Here is a 17,497-nt window from a genome sequence, read left to right on the forward strand (position 1 = left end):
CCAGTTGCACCAGGGCAGTTATCATCCCCCTGTACTTGGCACTGGTGAGGCCACACCTCAAACCCTGTGTTCAGTTCTGGGCCACTCACTACAAGACAGACATTGAGGTGCTGGAGCATGTTCAGAGAAGGACAACATAGATGAGGAAGGGTCTGGAGCACAAGTCTGATGAGGAGCAGTTGAAGGAGCTGGGATTGTTTAGCCTGGAAGAAGGGAGGCTCAGACAGGAGCTTGTTGCTCTCTACAACTACCTGCAAGGAGATTATAGCCAGGTGGGGATCAGTCTCTTGTCCCAAATAACAAGCAACAGGACAAGAGAAAATGGCCTCAAGTTGCACCTAGGGATGTTTTGAGTGGATATTAGGAAAAATTTCTTCACTGATAGAATGGTCAGACATTGGACCGGCTGCCAAGAGAAGTGGTTGAATCACTGTACCTGGGAATAGTTGAAAGACAAGTAGATGCAACAGTTAGGGACATGGTTTAGTGGTAGACTAAATCATGAGTAAGTTTAATATCTGGACCTGGTGATCTAACCGGTCTTTTCCAACCTATGATTCTGTGATTATCAGTTCAAGGAGCTTACCATGAAATTATCACCAAAATGCAGAATGGAAGCTGAATTACATTGTCCAGCTTTGCAAGTTTGCTGCTCACAAGTAATTTTTCCATTCATTCTGAAGAACCTTAGAAACTGAAATTGCACCAAAATATGCAGGAGTTCTTAAGCCATCTAAGTTTTTTTGAAAATCCATTCAAAAGTGTTAAATATCCTTTGAACGTTTTGATTGGAAAAAGTGAATCTCAAATTTTTCCACCGCAGTAGAATTTTAGTAACATATATTTATCTACTACCCTGGAAATTCCATCAGGTGCCTGAAAATATATATATATAATGTTTTTTCCTTGTTGCTTTTCAGATGTAAGAGCAAGCTGGTTTTAAAAATATATTTCTTTGTTTTAAGTCCCCTAGAACATTTTTTTTAGACTTCAGCAATTCCAGTTCAGGAAATATGGGATTAAGACTTTCTGGGGTGCTCCTGTCCCCTAATTTCTGTGCTTCCTTCCCCCTCCAACTCTGTCTACAGCTAATCTATAATAAAGGTTAATTTTGAAAAGCGAGCTCCGTAGTATTTACACAATGAAGTCAAACTCTGAATGAAACACACTTGTAAAAACAACAGCAGCCTTTTCCTTGTGCAATATAGGATGTGGTCAATCATTTGGCAGTTCAGTTTTGGCACATCATGAACTATTTATTTGTTAAGGCAAGTTCTTGAGATTGCAGAAACTCTGGGAGGTTTTTTCCTTTCTTTTCTTCTTTTTTGGTCCTTTTTATTTCCTCCACTGGAAACTATTAAATTTGCAGAGCCTGATGTTTATTTCACACTGAAACATGCACTATTGTATCAATAAATATTTAATGGCACTGGAGTTCAGTAGATATAGCCTCATATGTTTCTTTTAAAAGGTGTTTTATAACCTGGTGAATGCACTGTGGTCAACAGAGCAAGAAAAAGCAAACTAAAACCAAAAACTTTCCACTAGAAGATGACACAGGGTTCAGTTTCAGCTTGAAGAGGGTGTGGAGGAAACAAGTAACCATATATTTTTCTGAGTCTCTCAGTCCTGGCAGTGCTCAGACAATTCCATTTGAGATAAACATCAGGGGCATTACATAGATCATAAAAGCATTTGAGCTGAGAAAGACAAGTGCTAGAAAAGATAAAGTTCTAAAAATGGACTTTCTCCAACAGACCTCGAAAAAAAAGAGAGGTAAATCCATTTTGCCCTGAACTGCTGCACCTTCTATGATAGATTTGCTGTGACATGTTCATGCTCAGTCTGTAAGACTGGTTTAAACGCTCATGCAAAGTGTTTTCAAGTATTTCTGGACAAACATTTGTTAACATTAAATTTTAAATACTATGTTAAATTATTTAAACATATCTGCCAAACTGTTAGCATGCACTTTACCTAATACTGCACTTGAAACTACCTGGAATCACTTTGGCAGGCTAGGACCAAGCTATAGCAGCGCAAAAATCCTTCACTGATAGGTAATAACAAAAATTACATTATTGATATTCTCTCGCTTACATTTGATTCATATTCCAAACATCTACAGCTCTACCAACTGTCTGAACAGACTTGGAAACTAAATTTTACTTTATCCAGTTTTAAGTGGTAACTTAAAATGTCCAAGTAGAATATAATTTCTTGTAAAAACATTGAAGATTTCTTAACTGATTATCTATTTCTAAACTAATCTGCAAGTCATAGGTGTAATTTGATAAATCTGAAAAGCTGTTTATATTTTTTTAAGAAATCTCATGGATTTGTAAGTAAACACCATCTACAGTGAATTAGGGCAAAACTCACAAAAAGCTTGTAATTTGTAAACGACATCAGAAATCTCTACAAACATGATGAATAAGATCAATGAATCAGTATCTTGTAGGCAGTGTTGTTCTCTCATTTATGGTTAAGACTCAGCAGCTGTCAAACTTACTCAATAACTTAGTTATAAACTAAATAATTTAAGAGTAATTCAGGAATCTTTGAGGATATTACCTCTGCCTCAGTGGAATTGTTCAGCAAAAAAATCATGTACTGTTGTTGCCTGAAAGATGCTTGGTTCAAGATAATAGAAAGAATAAAAATAGCAAGAGGTCAAACAACCTGCTACCCTGATGGGAAATGACAGAGCTGAAAAATGAAAGCTAGGTAAGAATAATAAAAAAGTTGGTGAAAACCATGGTGCCAGAATAAAAGGAAAACCTATCTGCTTGTGATGGGTCTTCTGAGCTCTTGTGTTCTTTACTTCATGGAGTTTTAAATGTAGGACAACAAAAATTGCCTGAACTTAAGTTTCTACCACCCAGTCAGAGACCACATATGTATATCAATAAGTAGGAATCACAAATATACAGAAAAAGCACACATTTACAGTTAGGACCAGCGTTCTCTCAGTGACACGTATGTATCAAGGATACTGTCATATATCAGGAAAATCTCAATTACAAGCATGTATTGAGTCTGGCATATCTGAATTCCCAGGCCTTTAGAGATTTTAGGTAAGTACTTTACATAATTTGGGTGTTGAAAATTGTAGATTGCTTTGAAGTGCTTTGAGCTGAATACGAGTTACAGAGCTTGGGGCATTAAACTCTTTCTGAGCACTAGAAATATGGCCCAGAAAATGGCCTCTTAATAAAAGAAGTGGTTTCCCTATCTCTATTTCATACTTTCCTCAGATCCTCTATTCATCATCACAGACAAAGATCTGTCTTTTTCTCCCAGCATTATTGTAGTGCAAACTTAAACTTGGAAGCCAAAAGATGTGGAATAATTTGCAGCGATGAGTAGTGTCTTCTGGGAAAAGAAAAAGAAGATACCAAAAGTTATACATACCTGCACTTCTTATTTTACCTATAATTTCAGGGTCTTCCTTGACATATTTTTTAATAATTCTGCTATTTATTCAATTTTATTGTAGAAATCTGCTTTATCTTGATATCATCAGGAAACAGTAAGTGGTTCCTGAATCTTTAAATCATAATAAATATGATCTTCCTAAAAAAATACTTGAATATTGCTTTGTCTCCCTTTTACTTTATTTAAAGAATGGAATCAGGATCCACTGTGATTGTACAAAACTATACTGAAGAAGCCCAAACATGGTTGTTAAACAGCAGTCAACATCTGTCTGTGATATATAGAAATGAAGCTAAAGAAATTAGTTCCCATTAGTATTTGTAGACTGAAATAACTGAGTTAAACATCCCTGTACATTCCACTGCTATGAGAAGTTATTTGCATACTCATATATGAAAGGTACGCTTTCAAGAAGGCTGAGAACTGGGGCTCATGAAAAAAAGACTTATTTGGTTGCCAGAATGAGTTGTTTTATCACGAAAATTATACCATTTCAGTTCCCATTCAAAGCAACGGCTTTAAGTAACTTGACACAAAGAAGACTTTTCTTGGATGTAACAGAGTTTTATCTTCTTTAATTTGCAATGTTTGCAATTGAAAATCAGACAAAATGAGTTTGAGTTCTTTGGTTCCCACTGACTACACTGAGGGAATGCTATATCTCACAGGAAGCCATCAGAGCCAGCACCTCACATGACTGAACTCTATGACTTTTATGGCTTTCACAGAGAGATTTATCCAGTTTTTCTGGCTTTGGTTTTAGCTGAAAGCAAATGCTGCTATTTTCAGTGTATTTCTGAACAGAATGAGAATGTGAAATAGCGTAAATCATTCAAGGAAACTTTTACCCACAGGATTGCTAGAAACTTTAAACCAGAAGCTTGGGTTTGTTTTTGGTAAGCATCTGCACTGAATCTCTGAACCTTTGAAGATTAACCTGTTGCAATGAAGTTTGTGTGTGTGTTTTTACATGATAGTAAGAGAGAAAAAAAGACATTCTCTTAAATGTGTGCCTCACTGGCCACATTAGGTACCTATAACTTTCTCTTGAGAAAGATACCCAGTGGGCCAAATGTTAAAAGACTAAAACTTTGAAGCTCTGCAAGCAGAAGACTAGTTCCAGTTCTGTGTGTGTTCAGAGTTATTTCTGATGTCTATAATAATTATCTCTTTTGACTGTACCAAAGTTTTTGTTATTGTCATTAAATTTAGCCATGATTTTTTTGCACATTTTTCCTTAGTAGGTGCTTTAGAATGCTTTAGAAGAAAAAAGGTAGGAAGAACATCTACAGTGGTGGTGGCAAGATATCTCTGCATGGTGTGGCTGCCTTGAAAACATGTAAATTCAGTATTTCAAGTGAAGACTGTTACTTGGACTTTTCCAATGAAATAGAAGCATGGAGTAAGAAAAAAAATATATCTAGTAGAGAATAGAATGTAGATCCGGAAATGATATGAAGGAAACAACAGTGCTGAGATTTCAACACGTTGTGTCTGCATGAGAGGAGACACTGACACGTAGAGGAGAACTCAGCAAAATGTGTGAGCATCCTATTTCACTCATATCTGACAGCACAATGTGAGTATAGCAATACCACAGTGGTAAGAGATCATTTTTCTCATTCTGATGAGTAGGCCACATCAGTGTCTTTCTTTATTCTCTAACTACATGACACTTTGGTTCATAAATTTGTATTCTTACTCTCAATGAGATTTCTACAAACCTTTTTCTCAAGCTAGCTCTATTCTCCAGCTCTCTCATAATCACTGAAAGTACAACATAGAGCTGCTGCAATTTTCTGTCTCCCTCTTGGCCTGGTGAATAAATCATCTTTAATTCTTGACATTGAATTCTTCTCTCCCATGCCATACTTGCTTTGAAAACTTGAATTTGAACTTGAAGTCTTTTCCACAGATTTTGCCCTTGGATTCATCTTGATCTGATTACCCTTATTTTCTTTTGTTCCTATTTTTTTAGCTGTCATTTCCATAAATTAAAAAGTTTAGGTTGAGAGATACATAAATATTATTGAAAATGACAATAATACAAATTACCAGGTTATACTATTACCAGAACTGTTTCTGGGATATCCAGAATTTTAGTGGATTGGGTAAGGTTCTACCAAAAAATTTTGTCTTTAGCCAAAATTGATTTGAAATCAAATGAGACACAAGGGGCTGAGAAGACCTCATTTAAGTCATATCATGATATAAGAAGAGCAGGATTTCTTCAGTGCTTGCTGTTTCAGCCGTAGCAGATACTGTGTAGGATAAAGGAAAACAACATATCAGGAGGGTGAGGAGAAAAAAACAACTGGAAGGAATAAGCATTTCCAAAGCCATATGAGTAATTTGGGCAAGGTCTTCTTTTAGTTACAATTAGAAGAAATCTCTCACTTTTAATAGACACCACCAGTTAGTCCTGGACTTTAGCAATGGAGGAGATTTCTTCTTCAGTTTTTTGTAACAGTATCTTTCAAGCCAGAGAAAACACTGGAAAAGATCAAGACATAAAGCAAAAGTTATTTTGCAAACTCTTACTCAGAAAGACACACTAAATTAGAATGTTTTATGTCTCAATTTGAAACTGTTCTCAATATCTTGTCTTTCACTTAATTTAGAACTAGGGTTATCTTTTTTTGGTTTGGTTTTGTTTTTTTGATAATGAGGAGTTTGGCTTAAGTCAGTTGTACCAGTATGGACCTAGACTTTGATCCACCAGCTGACATAATGCAAATTAGCAGCTATATCTTCTGTCTATCAATACAGTGATGAATAGTTTCCAGTCAAATGTGGTTTTTAAAAACATTTTGTGTCAAAAAAGCTTGGTAAGATAAATTGCATAAGCTGATTGCTCTTCCCAGAAATGAGCCACCTTAGATACCCTGATTATTTCCAAAGAATTTGTCTTTTATATTACCTAGTTCTATTGATTCTTTGATATAAGAATATAAACATTTGTGAAAAAGTAGAGGTGAACAGCAGCTTGGTTCTTCTCAGTGTTAGATGTAATTGGTCACTGCGTGTCTGTGAAATTGTCTAGAATTTGGAGCATATGGTAGATCTTACATTATGTTGATGATGATAATGATGATGATCCCCAGCATCTGGAATCCCAGACCTCTCCCTCTGCTCTTGGGATACGCACCTGGAAAGCAAAGGTTTTCAGATCTCATGCTGCATAACTGCGTGACAGATGCTGCCATTACTATATTGCTTGGGTTTATTTGAGTGGAATGGAGAGAGGGCAGGGGAAGGGTTAAAATGATTGAAAAATGGGCCCGTTCCTTTGGATAGCTGCATAAATCTCAAATAGGCTGTGGAGCTGCCTGTGTCTTCTTGATCTTATTAGAAAGAATGTGTGTGGGCAGGAAAAGATGAGACTGGGATTTCTTGCAGCAGTGCTCTCTGGAGGATCACAAATCTGGTCATTTAAAACTGATTTATTTGGATTTATTGCACTAGTATTCTACAGTTCCAATTTGTCTTTGCTCCTTTCATATTATTCTTGACCCCTTGATGAAACACCCACGTTAGTCCAGATAGTTCTCTTTAAGAATTCAAGTAAACCTTCTTTATTAATTTAAAAATTCTGTTGGTCTTTCTTTTTTTTACCTTTTTTGTCAATGTTTATTTTCCTAGAACTTTTTCTCATACTCTTTCCCTTTCAGCTATTGATTTATAATTTCTCCAGAGACATCAATAATGACGGAAGAAATTACACTGTCACTTTGAAGAGGAATATTTTACATTTTGTTGTGGGTCTCAAAGTACTTTTATAACAAATGGTCTAAGCATTATAGTTTCCCTATGCATCCAGGAAATATTACTATCTTCATTGTACAGATAAAGCAGAGACGGAAACTGACCTATCCAGGGTAACGCTACAAGCCAGAGAAAACATTCTGAATATTAGCAAAAAATCCAGACAGTTGGTCTCAGAAGCTAGCCAGGAGACCATACTCTTTTAATTTAAATTTCCACTTCACTGTGGCAAAACATTGCAGCAGAACCAGTCATTTGTTGCTTTGCTTATGAGAGAAAAGAAAGGGGAAGGGAAGGGAAGGGGAGGGAAGGGAAGGGAAACAGGTAGACACAGTAATAGAATAAAACAGTAAAAAAATCTCACTATTTAATAATAATATGGAGCCAGAAGAGGGATTGGGAGCAAATACTGAGGCTATTTAATTATTACTGTGAATTCTTTCATTTATGTTTTCTTGTTGTTGGTAAGGAAGGTAGTGCTTTATCATTGTCCAAAGCAGGCATATAAATTGCACCTACAAATTATTGGTACATGTGGAAGTGCCGTCTTTGCAGAGTAGGTTTGCAACAATGGGGGTTAGCCCTTGCCTCCTGTTAGAATCAGCAGGTGGAACATTGCTGCCATGCTGTCACAGATGATGGCAGCTCACCCATCTTGCTTCCTCTCTCCATCCCTTGTTTGTATGAATGGTGAATCAGCCAGCTACCTCAAGCTTAAGAGATGCAGGCAAATTGACTGAAAATTATCATAACAATAGTTATGATTTGTCCTTTGTGTTAAGCAACTTTCTTAGAACTTGCTATCGTTTTTAGACATCAGAATCTTCCTATGGAGGCCCTTCAGCAGGACCACAATTCTGCTAAAGGTGACAGGGGGTGATGGAAAAAATTGTGGTGTTGAGAAACAAGCCTAAGAGTTAGAACGAAAAATTACACAACTGTGTAAAGGAAAAGGCCAATCCAGGAAGAAGACAGATAAGAATTACTATAAATACGTTCAGCCCACAACTTTCCTGGTCAGAAGACATTGTCTTGTCCTTTGATGCTAAAAGTTAATGTTTGCATTTAATTTATAGACAAAACTCTTTATTCATTTTAGGTAGGCACCAATTGCCAAAGGATTCCCTCTCTATATTTTGCTTCTGGCTCCAAAATGCATTTTAGTAGTCCATAAATTAAGCTTATGAAAGATCTTCAAGCTTCAAATTCACTGGGGGTGGTAGGAAGGGTAGAAATTTTGAGCTGGATCACAGAATTTATTGCTACTATGATTCAGAATGCTGCTGCCACTTATAAGGGGTAAAGAGTGGGAAATGCCCTACTTTTTCATTCAATTTTAGTAGCACAGTAGGATTTTGTAAAAAATCAACAGTCTTTAGAAGTATAAACATAAACAGTTTGAAAGACTTACCAGATTCTGAAAGAGGGAGCTTGAGAGTCTTGCTATACTTTCTACTCTTTCCTTAAGATGACAAAATTATTTCAAAATCTGATTTTTCATTTAAAAAAATCAGAATGTTCTTAGTTTTTTCTCTCTCTATCTTTTTTCCTTTTTTTGTGTGTGTTTGGAATTTTTTAAACCAGTTTTTCATTTTATTCCTTTTAGAATACCTTTTTGCAAGCTTTAGTTCACAACAGTGTTGACTTGAAACCAGGCCAGTTTCAAAATGAAGGGTTTGACTATTTTTAGGTCAAGCTGAGAGTTTTACAAATAAAACATGTGTCCACATGTAAATAAGGTGACAAATATTACACAGGAAATCTGAGATCATTTGGGCATAAGCCCTCAGCCTATTACCTAAGAAAAAAACATTGGTGCAACTTGGCTCACTTTGAGCTTTAGTTGCACAAGCTTTGTGCATGTCTAGGCTACACATACCAAGCATGTAATTGTGTTAGGTCAACGTAGTATGTTGTGTTGTAATTTCTGATGCTTTGATTACAAGCTTTTGTGAATCATTTTCCATTTTTGCTTTGGACACCAGAGGATCCCACTGCAGTTTAGGCACAGGACCATTTGTACCTGGAGTATGACAATTCCCCCAGCGGGAGCTGGACTGTAGAGCCAGACCCACGGGAGCAGGCAGCACTTAATCTCATTGCCATCTAGTGGCAGCCACACTGAGTCCTCTGATTCCAGCTTCCAAGGTCTATTTTTGTAGTTTCCATCTGACTCCTGTGAAACCTATCATTGCTCTTTGCTAACAGAGGAAAACAACCCAGGTAATTAGGCTGAGCTAGAACTGTGGTCTGACTCATTCCAGCTGACTTCCTTTACTAAATTACATTTTGACTACATTTCTGTAGAGTGTGTAATGTTGGTTCCAGTGGTTCCTGAAACAATTACCAATATAGTTTATGAAACAGATAAAAAATAATACAGGACACAGACACCAGTAGTAAAAAAAAAGCTTTGGGATTCAGTGGCTTTGGTTCTCTTCCTGCATTGATAAATAGTATGACCTTGGTAAATCATACAAATATTTTGATCCTAATTATCCCTTTCTAAAATTTGGCTCAGTTTACTTATTAGTTTAGGAGGCATTTCTGAGGTTTAATTTAAAATGCCATGCTAAGCACTTTTAAATACTGAAAATTAAAGACGCTAGACAAATATGGAGTATTGCTATCTATAGCATTATTTGCTGCTGTGATGCATTTCCCAATTTATTGATGGACTGTAATTGCACACCTCTCTCAGATACTATCCAGAATAAATCTTTCCAACATAGCAGGAAGGTACACAGAGTATTTGTGTTTTCCAGTCATGAAACTTCTTCCATTGCAGCAAAGCCAGGACATTCATTTCTTAGTGCTCCCAGTTCCTGAGGGCAGTTTATGCTGTTAGTTCATTTTGCTTATCTGTCAGAGGCCTGTCTTCTCAGGACATTCAAACATTTGGAGCAGTCATTTTTTTTTTAAATTTTTCTCAGGCAAAAGAAGTTCAAAACTACATAGATTTATCCCTTCTTATAAATAATTATTTATTAATTTGCTTTTAGAATAGTGAGATCACCTGCAGCAGTGGCAGTACTAGATATCATTAGTCTAAACCTCACATTCGTGACAGGATGTCAGGTTTGATCATGCCATCAGAACTTGAGTGCTTTTGTTGACTCATGGATTCTTGCCGGAATCTTTCCAGCTCATGACTCAAATCAATGGCAGAGAGAGGAGACTGCCTCACAAACAGAAGAGTAAACGAATAACTTCTCTCTCTAAGCAGGAATATAATCATCACAGCATTGCTCAGCAGAAGGAGGACTTAGGAGAGACACTCAATTCCTAAAAAAGTTACATGAAAACCCAGAGATTTTGGCATTAACACCTCAGGAATAGTTAGGAATGAGAAGACTACTCTCACCATAAGTACCTTTGCATTAACCATGCCCCTGTAACACATGCAAAGTTGGAAAATACTGCTAGGCAAGGTTTAATGGGTAAAACTGGCTCAGGAGAATTTGCAACAAGACTTATGTCAACTCTAAAGAAAACCCCAAAGAAACGACTGTGAATTCTGACAGTTCGTAGTTATTCTTACACTATTTCATCACATTTAGCCAGTCATTTGAGCACTTAAAAGATATTGATTCTATAACATGGTGTGGACCATTCTTCCAACCTGTCACCCTGTGTACCATGAAGTGAAATAGGTGGATTTTTTAAAGTTGACTCAATGATGACGACAATGTGGCTTTATGTCATGCTAAGATTTTCTAAAGCTATGATCCTTTCTTACTTGCTACATATATTAAATTGTATCTAGGTAATAATAAGAATCCCTGTAAGTGGATGACACTTGGACTTGGGATTATTGTGTAGAATCCAAAAGTCCAAATCAGGTATCTATAATTTTCATTTGGTGTTTCAGTGGGTAGAATTTAGATGCCTCAAAATGGAAGTGCAGAAAGCCTACAAAGATCATACAATCTAATAAAAAGCAAAAATGAATACAAAAGTGTGTTGATAACAGCATTTGCCAGAGCCCAGGTAGTTTCATGATGAAAGAGCTCTATAAAGACCTGAGAACCTACAATCATTTTCTAGAGAACAGATATTTGAACACGTACAGGTGACAAAATCAGGTTGCCTTTTTTCCTTTCCCCTTATCATTCCATATTTCTAAACTAACATAGTATTAAAGGAGAAAGATGATTTCAGAGAAGCTTTCCTACAAGTTAATATTATGTGTATTTTCCTGAAAGATAAGCCTCATTTCCTCAAGCTAACAAGACCAGGGGACATTCCATCCAAGAGCAGCACAAGATACTGGCTTGAGAACTACCACCAAATTTAAATAGGTGGATCAAAATCCATGTATAACATGTGATTCTTCTCAATCAACAGTTTAGAAGATTCTTCTGCCCCAAAGATCTTGATAGAGTTTTCTATAGCTTAGCCATCTTGACATCAGTAACTTCTAAAGTAACAGTTCTAGAACAGATTCCTCTAAAGGGAAAGAATTTCCTTATGCAGGCTCTTTCAGTTCCTGAAAGACAGGGAAAATTACTCAGTTCTGTGTTTTAGTAAGATATTACATTAATTTGTGGCTTTTCCATTCTCTGAGGTGTCTCCCTAAACCACTACCCACCAAGGCTTTGTGATTGCAAAGTACAAATGAGCTGCAGGTGCTTAGATATTGTGATTACTCTGACCAACTCAGGATCAACCCAGCTACTATCTCTTCCTGAGCTCCTGATTTATTTTTTAAAGCTGACTATTTTTTCCATTCCCACACACATGTAAAAAAATTAAATAATTTTCTCATGGTCTAAATCAGAGCAGTACTGTTAAATGAGGGCAAGTAAGATAGGAATCAACATTTCTTATGAATAGGAGATTTAGAAGCTGTTCAGAATTAATCTCAGAAAATTACTAAATGCTTAGAGCTTTGGGCTATGTGAAGTAGAAGAGCTATTAGGATTCTCTTGGTTTTGCTAGAAAGGCATTTGTGTAAAAAATATACATAATCTTCCCAAGGTAAAAGGACTCATTCAATCCTCAAGGGCAGGATTTAAAGCCAACATTTGTCTCCGTGATTGCCCACTGGCTCTGTTCCTACTGGCAGCATAGCTTCACTTGAGCAGAGCTGCCAAAGTGACTATTCAGTATAGTTTGATTTGAGTCATGTTAGTTTCTGGCTGGAGTTTTTAGGTGCAAATCCAGAATTCCTGGAAGGCTTGGAGACCAGCAGCAATAGCAAGCATCACCTAATGTGTTATAATGCCAGCTCCAAATTTCCACTGCAAGCAGTTAGTTTCTAAGGATGATAATGAGTATAATGAGCAATTGGTGGAAAGTAATTATTTTCCAGCTAGAATAGCAAATCAAATTTCTTTTTAAATGAACTGACATTATCTCAAAACACAATCAGAAATTAGACATTTTAAATGCCTAGAGATTTAAATTTATTTAAATTGTTTTATTGTTTTATTTATCCTTTTTGTGGCCTGGCTGAGAGTAAAATGATCCTCCTGAGCATGTCATTCCATTGTAGATTCTTTTGCACGGATTTTCTGATCATAGCTTCCCATAGCTCTCAGACATGTCACAACCTTGAGGAATTATGGTCATTTAATCAGCATTGACCATTTTCATGTTCAGACTTCAAGCAATGATGCTTAAACTCCTATCCACAAGTGACAGCTGAATTCACTTATTCTATTTCTTTCTGTATAGTGGTACTTTACAAATCAGCTAAAGTTCACCTTTCTCAACAAAGCAGAGTTTATCAGTCCAGTGACCTTCTAGAGGCATTTTTTGGTTTGAGTTTTTTTGTGTGTCAGTTTATAACAAATGATTTAATATCAGTATAAACCTAGAGATCCTGAGAGAATAACAAAGGATTCAACTGGGAGCTGAGATAGAGTTTGCAGAAAATAGTTGCCTCTAAAATGCTTGAAGAAGACAATCTGTGATCAGCCTGCAGATATTCTGTATTCTGCACAACTTCAGAAACTATTTAACTATCTGGCCAGTAGCAGAATAAGACATTTCCAAGGAAAGCTAAAATGCAAGTTTCATTTCCTCTGTGCTATGTTCCTTGGTGACTTTCCTCTTCTCCAAACTTCTTCGTGGATTATTGTAATTCATTTCCAAAATGGACTGGAAAAGTGCTCCTAATATGAAATAAATGGGTACATGTTGCTGTTGGGGCTGTCATGACACACACAGACGGTGCCTCTTTCAAGGGCCAAAAAGCTGTTCATTAATCAAAGCAGCCTCTTTTATACACCTTTTTTATGCTATGATTTGTGTTACAGATTCATTGGCTGCTAAACTACTACAATAGACTCACTGGCCATTATTAATGTCAATCTACTACCGTGGGCTACCTATAGCATAAGCATTCAAGCATTCAGAAAAATAACAGCAGATATATTGCTGTTTTCTCCTTCTATTGTTTAACTCTCTTGCTTCTGTTGATACAACATTCTCATGGGTAAAAACTAATTGTTTTTCTTCTCACTGACTTTTCTCACAGTCCTTCTCTAGCCAAAGTAACAGGCCTGAGCCATAATTTTACAAAGGCAACAAGGCATTCATTTTATAAGGTTTTATTTAAATAGCACAGGTACATCTACACTGCTGTGCAAAAACAGTCTTCCAGACAGAGCTGGAGGTCTAAGCACCTCACACATAGGGAAACATGACTGATCAGTGCACAGAGATCTATGTGGGAGACCTACAAGGAGTTTTTTTCAAATGCTATTTTGCTTACAGAATATTCCAGACCTGCCTTCACACCATGTTATAGAACATGACCATCTCCACGTACTTCTTCTTTTTGGAAATATTATGTGATCAACAGATGCTGTGGCATTGCTAGACCCAGAGACAACTGGAACATAAATTCTACCTGTGTTTGGTCTACGTACGTGACTGGATATTTATAAATCTGAATCTCATGAGCATCCCTTGTTTTATAGACATTGCATAATCCCAAAGCTCTCATAAAGATATATTTAGGCAGTTTTCAAGTGTGTGGGGCAAGAGCAAAGAAGGGTATCCATTCCCAGGAACTACGCTGCAAAATCCATCCTCTGGTGTTGTCTCATATGGAAAAATCATGAAATCAGTTGTTAAACTAAGGCCCAAAATAGGGTGAAAATAAATAAGGTGGTGACTGAGTTTGCAGATCATAGGATTTTAATCAATGAGTTTTAGGAGAAACATCTTATTTAACAAATGGAAGTTAAAAAGAAATCTAGTGGATCATAGCATGAACTTCACCTTGAGGGGTTCAGAAGAAACAGTTCATGCAAGGAAATGTTTCATTATAAACTCTACAAATATAAAAGAAATGTAAAGCTTTATTTCAAGTGGAATTTTGGGTAGGGTAAGGAATGTCTTGGTTTTTGTTTGATGCTTTTTACCTCTCTGGAGAAAACTAAAAAGTAAATCTGAATGTAGTTAAAAAGCAAAACAGACAAGTAGTTACTTGAAAAAGGTGAGGTTTTCATTTTGTTTTGATTTATTCCAGTCCCAGAAAATTTTTTTGTGTTACATCCAAAACAGAATCATTGAGGGAAAAAAACAGAGAGCACTTTTGCTTCAGTTCTGCCATCAGTACTTGGGAAAGGGGAGATTTACATGTATATCTCCTTATTGACATTAATGGGAGCTTTGTGTGTAAATATTAACATCCAAAAGAATAGAACTCTTTTTGCATCATAAAAATTTCTGTGGAAATTTTATAAGGAGCATTACACACATGCACTGACAATAATTTGAGTTTAATAGGGTGTATTAAATTTAAATTAATTTACCAATGCACAAGTAGATTGTTTTATAAAGGGATAGGTAATACTGCAAAGAAAAAAAGAGTGTGATTATAATTAAGATACTTTTCTGGGCTTCAAGCAAGTTGAGATCGGTCCCCTCTGTCATTAAAGGGACCAGTCTCATTTCAAGAAATCTCTTGGTGCCTCAGTCACGTACCAATAGATATAATAACCTTTCCTTTCATTCACACTTAATCTTTCTTGACGTTTGAGATTGTCATCTCTTTGGGATTTGGATATGTTTTAACACATGCAAAAGCCAATACATTTGCAGTCAAATGTAAAGAAATCTAAATTAGGTATAATGCATCTGTGAAATTTAGGAATTTCAAGTTGTGGAAAGAACATTGAGACTATTTATGTGTATCAAGATTTTTTTTCTTTAATGCCTGTGTTTTGGAATTTAGTTTTCCTAGAGTTTCAACCAGAATTGTTAATTTACATTTACAGCATTTGTCTCACTTAAATGTTATCAGAGGCTCATCGTGTCTCTCATATGGTCCTCAGAAATTATTCTCAAAATATTATACTGGGCAAAATATTCCACCAGTTTTCACTAGCTGACCCACTTATCTCAAACACAAGGCCTTGTGTTTATGTCTGACCTCGGATCCAGGAAAAAGATCAAACCTGAGTTGAATATTCTGTACATCAGTGAGAGTCCCTGTCCAACATAATTCTGTGCAACAAAGACTGACGGTAAAAACCAGAAGTGAATGTTGCTATATCCAGTGTTTGTTTCATATCACTCAATTCAACAGGAAACAAGCAGAGAGTACAGGTATAAAATTATGCACAGAGACATTGACACAGCATATGGAAAAACAATAAGGAAGTCTGAGTGCTTGTCACAACTGCTTTCTAGTGCTCTCCAAGCCACACTTGGAAACTTTCAAAAATCTGTACTTATGTTTTGTGGGAGAAGTGATAATTTTAAACCTCTCTTACAGTGCTTGAACCTTTATTATTTTTTAATTTTTTTTTTTTTTTTTTTTTTTTTTAGAACTGCAACAGAGAAAGAAAAAATTCTACCACATTCTCAATTTACGGAATTAGGTACCAGCATGATGGAACTCAGCAGAGAATGATGACCAGCAGAATAATTCTCTTAATAATTCAAAGGCAACAACATTTAATGAGAGAAAAAATAATGATCTCTTAATAAGTCTAGAGAAGATTTTTTTATCCTTGAAAATAATAAATGATAAAAAAAAGATATTGCCTCTTTTTAAAGTTCTATAGTTATGACAACTTCCATCATGATGTGATTTATAAACATTAGGTAAAATCAACAGCTATGTTATAATGAGATTATATTGACTTTATATGAACAAATTAAATTATTACCTTACATAACATACCTTGTAATGTGTTAAATCCATGTGAAACAGACTGATATCAGCAATGTTAGTAACAAAAATCTGAAGTGTTAAGGATTTTCTTGAAATGCTGAATTCCAAGAGACTTTATGTGTATTTGATCAGGGATTTTATCTGCAAAGCTGGGAGCATCTTTAGCTAAAAGTGACCTTAAGGTGACCACTATAGCAGTTATGTAACTATAGTTATGTTTCTATATTGTTTTGTCAGAGAATGACACGAAAACTTATTCACAAGGTCACCAGAGGTTTTGCCCAGATGTCCACTTCTATGCCAGTTTTAGTCTCAAATCTGCCTGTCCTAGGGTCAGGATCAATGGTGATAGGTTGAAGTAATATAAATTTAGCATAAGCTATTGTTTGCACCAGTGCTTGTGACCCAGATCAACGTGCGGTGACCCAGAGGGATTTGAGGTCTTCTATAAATATCATATATTGAAAGAGTAAAAATACAAAACTCCTGAATCTGAAAGACTGTAAAAAAAATCATGCTTTTGTTCCAAGTAATAACTTCTCGGTCAGTACAGTAGGCATAGAGTATTGCTTTAAGCTTTTCTCCACATTTGGATATGTTAAGATTATATACAGTAACATCTTATATCCATTTGAGTAACTCCAGAATTTAGTTAAAAATCTGTCTTGATTCTCAAAATGAAAACATTAATTACTCTGCCAAACATTACCAGCCCTGTTAGCATTCTCAGGCACTAGTAATTTTTCCAAGAATTGCTTTTTTTGGGGAAAAACAAGGTCATACCAGGAAAAAAAACAGACCCAAGCCAACCAACAGATAAAACAGATCACATTAATTAATTAATAATGCAAATTGTTTCCTAATTTTGCAAGATTTTATCTTTGTCATCCATGTATTTTTCCCTAACCTTTCCTATTATCATAAACAATGTCTTCCACTATTATTTGTAATCTTTTCAGGCTTTAATTAACTTCCCATACGAAATCCTTCATTTGTTGATTTCAGTTTTATTTTGAAAAGAACTTTTGCCTAAGTGTTGACTATTCTCTTGAAAAGAAATATCTTTCAAGACAATTCACTGAGGGAACTGACAGAGTGAAGAGTTTGGTGAAATTATATTCTTTCTATTGGGAGTCTAATAGATTAACTTCTCACCTT

Source organism: Corvus moneduloides, chromosome 6 (genome assembly GCF_009650955.1).
Source record: "Corvus moneduloides isolate bCorMon1 chromosome 6, bCorMon1.pri, whole genome shotgun sequence".
NCBI classification, from domain to species: domain Eukaryota; kingdom Metazoa; phylum Chordata; class Aves; order Passeriformes; family Corvidae; genus Corvus; species Corvus moneduloides.